Here is a 7,122-nt window from a genome sequence, read left to right on the forward strand (position 1 = left end):
AAGAAACATCCTTTAGTAGGTAGGAGGCTAACTCTTCCTCTCTCCCAAAGATACTCCCATAATATCAAGGACCTTATGCACCTCATCGGTAAGTATTTGGGGATCATCCTCCACATTAGAGCCATGAAATTCGGGAGGGTTCATTATCACAAAAATCCATTACCCTAGAAGCAGCTGAATTCACATTAGCATTGACTTGAGCTATCGATTATCTATTGGCTTAAGCTTTCATGACTTGAGGCAATATTTGAACAGTAGATCTAAACTATGCATGGGCCACATTCTTAACCACGGGATTAACCGGAGCTTGGTTAACTTGAGTAGCTTGATTGTGTTGAGGAGTTTATTCATTCACAATGCCACCCTCCATTATTATAATGTTATCCCTTCAATTGTTCATATCGTGAAGACACAAGAGAATGATTAGAAGAGCGACTTTATAGACTGAAACTATAAGGCGCGACGTAAGAATATTGAAAAAGGTGAAATTTCCTAAACATTTTATAGCCTATCATTCTGAAATATGGCGCGCTTTACACTCATGAACAAGACTAAACTACACGTGGCTTATGAAATATCATCCTAAATCATTCTAAACATTATGCTGTAATTACCAAGTTTATCATGACCCAAGGGTAACCCTCAAACGTAACAAGGCACATAGAACCCCAAAAGGCACCATGTAAGCCACTTGGCATATCACAATATGAAGCATTAAAATAATAAGAGTTAAAAAATGCATTGAAGTCTAAATAGGTTCACAGCCCAAAACACATCATCCAAAAGTGGAAGTACAAGAATGAAGCTACAATGATAGTACATCGTCCTTGAATCATGTGGACTCGACACAATAAAGGAGAAATGAATAAATCCAAGCTCAAGAGACAATGGGGACAACCTTTAGAACTAGACCCTGCACTTAAGGTAAATGTAGGAAAATATGGGTTAATACAAAAATGCTATAATTATGACAATCATGCAAAAAAAATCATGAAAACATGCTAAAACGGACATTTTGGTTTAATGAGCATTTACTAGTTTAAATCATCATTCAAAGATGAAGGAAAAGCTACGTAATTGATGAGTCCACAATTTAGACTCATTTAGAGCTGTATTTTAATAGATTTAGTGACCTCCATTCATATTTTGTGACAATGATGGATGGAAATCCTAGATGCTCAGGTATTTAGACTGTGGAATAAAGCATGGATACTAGTGAGCAAAAATGAACAAGGCCACTGAACGAACAAAAAAAAGGCCTGAGGATCGCCTAACCTATTAGAAAAGTCTCCAAATGTCCATGGTCTCACCTAATGTTCTAGTGTGCCAAGCCCTGAAGGAGAAAAGCAAATAGGCAATAGAAAGAAGCAGTCGATGAATGATTCCGTGATGTAGTGTTATATCGCCCAAAGATACAAAACTTAGAGATGATTAAGGCTAAAGCAAAAAAGTCAATGAAATTGAAGAAATGGCGGATCACCGATACACTCGAAAATCGTGACTAATTGCGCCAAATGGTCCTACGCAACACAATTTTTGGCGATTATAAATACTTTTTAAAATTTTTAGCTGAAAATGTTTTTCAATCTTAGTTTTTGTTGGATCATAGTATTATTTATTTATGATGTTTGAGAATGTATATACAATAGCTTTGAAGATTTTCATTTTTCTGAGAAATTGGAGGTGGGTATTAAATATTCTTCATCGTAGAACTATGTAAAGACATTATTATTGTTACCCAAAACACAAGTCCATATTCATTTCTTGTTTTTTACAATTATTGGGGTGTGATTATAACATTCAAGGTTAATTTAGTTATTGGGTATAACTATTTGAAAGTTTAAATGTTATTTAAAGTGATTTCATTCGTTAATTATGGCTTAATCTAAAGGGTTGTAGTTGCAAATGCAACTCTTCCTTAGTGTTTTTGTCTTGCTCGAGAGAGAGGTTTGAAAACCAAAATTATTTAACTGATGGTTTGTGAGTATTTGTGTGTCATGGGTTCAGCTCGAGAGAGTGAATATCTAATCCTTTTCCACACATTCAGCTCGAGAGAGTGAATGGACTAAAGAGATGGTTGTTATTAATTGATGCTTATTGGTGTTCGAGAGAAACTAATTTGGTATTGGGTAGGTTGTTCGAAGAAACTCTATCCCCACTAAATTCTAACTTGGTCAATGATTTACAACAAATATACTATCAATTTCCATTACCTAGTTGTCTACCATAGCCCATAGTCATATCACATCCTAGAATTCCGTCTCCATATTCGTATATGTGTTAATTTTTCTATTGTTTTTTGTTTTAGTTTATAATTGAATACAAATCCCTCTTTTATAATTGAAACTTATGTCACCCTAAACTTGAACTATGTTTTTATTCATAAATATTTTTTGTTATGATTGACTCGAACATATTCGTAATTAGTTGTTGATTCTCAAATACATACCACTCAATGTAGGATGATCCCAACCCTTGGTTGGGTTATATACTGACTAACGACTGTTGATACTTAGCATTGGATAAAGTGTTCTTGATTACTTAAATGTTAAAATGTCGCCGCTTCAAGGGAGTGGTGTTATTAGAGAATCTTGAGTTAAGTTGAATTTTTCTCTCATTTATTATAGAGATACATACTTAATCTTTAGCATTGTTTTTCTTGTTTTGTGTAATTCTGTAAGAATGAATGTGAACGACAGTAATGGCAGCCAAGTAGGCCATCAAAATGACATCAGAAACCTCAACAATGCAAATGAGCCTCATGTTAATGAACCCATCTCATGGGCGATATTGGTGTCATTCTCTTGCCTCCAGGCAAAGGGAATGTGGTGTTCCACATCACGAGTAGTATATTGTAACTCTTGCAACTAAAGGAGATTTTCAGTGGTTTGGATCATGAGGATCCCATGAGCATATTAGAAATTTCATTTATGTGTGCAAACTATTGTCCTTTAAGAACATCTCCCCCATTGAGCTTTTTCCCATTCTCCTTTTGGGAGAACCCTACAAGTGGTTGGCTAAATTGCCACCTACATCAATCACTTCGTCATAGCAGTTCGTTACCGAATTTAAAGTGTGATTTTTCCTTCTTCAAAGTTGATGAATCTTTGAGACAACATCCAAACTTTAAAAATTTGAAGAAAAAGCCAATTCATCAGAAAATGGCTGCGATTCAAGAAGTTTGTGCTACAATACCCAACTTATGACTTGCTTGACAACGTTTTGCTGCAATATCTTTATGGAATCCTTTATTCGGTAAACAAGGTTGTTACTGACCAACTTTGTCTTGGAGGTTTAGTATAGAAACCTTTTGATAGCGGCTCAACTCTTGGATGGAATGATCAAAATCAATCGGTCTTGGTACAACTGCGATGACCATGTCTCCCCCCTTTTACATTTAAATGGACCAAGGAGCACATGGAAAAATACAAGAGAGGCACCAAAACATGGCTAAGATTATGACACAATTTGATATTTTGTCAAAAAAAATTATGGGAACTGGAGCTAACAGAGTCAATGTCATGGGTGTTGGGTGTGCTAATCCTGAAGAGGCAAAGTTTGAAGCTTTGTATAATGAAAAAGGTGAATTTCCTATCCAAATAAGGTATTGGTTATAGTTAATTCTACCCAAGGCAGGGTAGAAACCAACATTGGAAATGGGATAAAGGTTGGAAAGCGTGACCGAGAACGGAGAGACCGAAATACAAATTGGAATACAGGGAGAAGGATAGGTATGTTCCTCCCTATGAGAGACAAAATCCAAAGGATTCCTAAGGTGGGTGGTCTGATGATATTCTGTTTCGTATATTTAACAAAGTTGAGGGGTCGGATATGATTTTAAAAGAAATAAAAGAAGATTTATTGACCCTTAGACATAACGTTACCTCCCATTCAGTATCGATCTAGCAGTTGGAGAACCAAATGGTCCATATCTCCTCTCATCTAAACCCAAGACAACAAAGGGGATTTCCTAGTGAAATGAAGGTCAATCCAAAGAATGAGGCTTGAAGGCATACTTGCATCGTGTTGCGACTTTAACTAAGGTGTTGCTTAGGAGTCAACCCAAGACCCTTTATGACTTTATAATTATTTTATAAATAATGGTTATAGGTTAAAGTGTGTAAGTGTTTGAAAAGTGCACTTTGGCGAGCCACTAGTTTACTAGGCAAATAACTGAAGAAGTTAACAATGCCGATCCAGACCTCCTAAACTCAAGAAAATTTACTTTGGAGTCTGTAAAACTCCGGGGGGCTGGGAAAGGATCAGTGAGTCACATACTAGGTCTGCGACCCCACGTACTCGTTTTTTGGACCCCTACATTAAATGGAGGTCCTATACAACCCCGTGAGGTAAATGACTACTTGGCGTTTCATCGAGTATTTCAGCAAACATGATTAATTTCATCAAATTGGCAAGAGCTGGATGGTTTTTAAAAGGCAAAATTTTAAAATTTTCAACTTTTTTACTTTCTATTACTTTTAGTTTTCCAAAAATCACACCCGCATGTTGGATTCTATATTTTTGCATCTCTCTAGTATTTTAGTCATTGATTTGTACTCAGATTCATAGTACATTGTCGCCTCGCATTCGATCTTCTTAATCGGCATCAAAGGTTGGTTTACCAAACCCCAATTTTATTTTTCTAATCTTGTACTCATTTGCAAATGTTATTATCGTATTGAAGTGTGTTTAACCTCTCTGATAGGATAAAAATATTCAAATGTCTGATTAAAATTGTTAATCTTCCCTGTATTGCTTCTAATATTAAATTCCTATGCTTTTTGTGCCTTAAAACAAACTAAATTTTGTAGGTTTGTGCTTGTATGTTGCTTAGTATAGTTGGATGAAATTTAACCCGTTATTGTGCTAAATAACATAATTCTCCTAATTATAGAATGGGTGACATCATTTTTAAGCGTGAAAAACATTGAATTGCCAAATATGGCAAAATCAAGAAAAGTCTTAGTATCTTGGGTAATAGGTGTAGTGGTTCTTACTTTATTTGAGTAGTGCATGCTTTGAATTTTAATTTTTTTTTTGGGGGGGGGGGGGGGGGGAGGGAGAGGGGATTGAAGGGTTAAATATGAGAAGTTGGGTTTAAACTAGGTAGGCCTATTATGATATTAGGCAAGTTGGGTTGATCTCGCCGAACTACTTGAGGGTTCACTGAAGATCCCATCTCGCCTTTAATTTCATGCTTTATGTGATTTGAGGTTCTATAATATCAGCGAGAAGCCTAAATTCGCCCAGTGCTCTAGGCGCCTTGCTGAAAGTCTTCTTGGTCGCCCTTTGTATACACATTCGATCCATTTTTGCACTGTAACTTTCGGTGGGGTAGCCCTTACTCATCAAAAGCTATCAGCAATTCACTAAAACTCCCTTCCAATCACCGACTTACTACAACTTTAGAACCAATCCTTTAGACGAGCCTGATTAGCTCGCCAAAGTGATTATGTGTGCTGATTATTTGAACTTCTCCTAATGTTTTGTAGAAATGGCTAGACCAAAAGTCCTTGGTAGAAACCCACCATCCTAAGGAAAGGCTAAAGATATTAAATTAAATGAGGATTGAACAGCATCCAAGGCTGAAGCAATTGAATTGTCCACATCTACTGGAAAAGGGAAAGGCAAGGGTAAAAGACCTATTTCCAACAAAAAGACTACTACTCGAGGCCTCTCTGTTCCTTCGCCAGACTCTAGTACAAATATTTTCCCTTATTAGGTGATCACGGGTAATGAGGCTCGAGATCAAACGAATGCACCAGGTACTGATGCCCAAACAAATGAAGCGATTACGAAACGAGATCATTTTATTTACCTCCCTCTCGGTCTTCCTTTATTTTATCTTTTGGATATTTTTATTTGCATTGGAGGACAAATGTTTTATTTATGGTGCAGTTAGGCTCACCTTTTATGACCCTTTGTGATTGTGGTTTATATATATATATATATATATATATATAAAGGTTTTAAGCTTTATCTTGTGTTTTTTACAGAATATTATGGATTATTGAGCTTATGGCTCCTTGTTTTAATTGTAAATGATTTTGACACTTCAAAAAAAATTTGCTACCTCTTGTTTGTGTTTGAATGTTGTTGTCCTCTTGAAAATTTGAGTATCATTCTTGATCAATACCAATGACTTGAAAAGTGTTTATAATCGAACAAAATGAATGTGCACATTCAATGAGGCCATATGAAATTGCATAAACCATATGTGAACTCTTTGCATCTCGTTCTGACTAGCCAATTATTGAATTGTGTCTCTTGTAATGAACATTGTGCAAAAGTGGTAGTGTGAAGTCTTATTTTTCATTGGTGTTAATGCCTAGTGTGATGAGCTTACCGTGAACCATGCATTATGACTCCTAGAAATTTTTGTGTTGGTCAAGTTGACTAAGTCATGGGAACTCTTAAGATGATTTAAGGCAACTTTGAAGAGTATGAAAAAAGTTGACATATACCTTTTTTGTGGCCTACCTTGTGAGTGTGTGATCCTTGCTTGAACACCATTTGAGTCTTGACCTTTTCCTGGAAGAAACCTGATGACATTATAACCTATCTTGATCGATTACCCATAATCCTCATGATTTGTGGTGTGTTTGAATATCCAACTTAGGCCAAAATCCTAAGTTGGGGGTGTTGTGAAAAGAGATGGTTAATCAAGAAGTTTAAAGAATTCCTCCTTTACCAAAGATTTTGAGAAAACTGGAACCCCACTAAAAGAAAAGAAGAAAAAGAATGATAAAGTTGTGAAAGTTCAAAGAAATAGGGTTTCCAAGTCCATGTAAAATGAATAATGGGGTAACTTGTAAGCACGAAAGAAAACGATTAAGAAAAGGGTAAAAGGTATTGTTAACAACACATTTCATGACAATAAAATTCATTGAGCCTAAATGACCATACATATGCACTCAGCATGATACAATCCTTGAAAAGACCTTCTTAATCTTTAGTGAGGTGAAACAAAGTTTAATCGAAAAATACGGCAAAACCTATAATTGAAGTCATGAATTGTGTTCATCTTTGTGAGTGTGAGTGTTGCATTTTATTAGGGAGCTTAAATTTTGAAACATTGTGTGTGAATATGGAATCATCTTTTGTATGAGGACATTTGAATAC

The sequence above is a fragment of the Solanum lycopersicum genome, chromosome 5, assembly GCF_036512215.1.
Source record: "Solanum lycopersicum chromosome 5, SLM_r2.1".
Lineage (NCBI taxonomy): Eukaryota > Viridiplantae > Streptophyta > Magnoliopsida > Solanales > Solanaceae > Solanum > Solanum lycopersicum.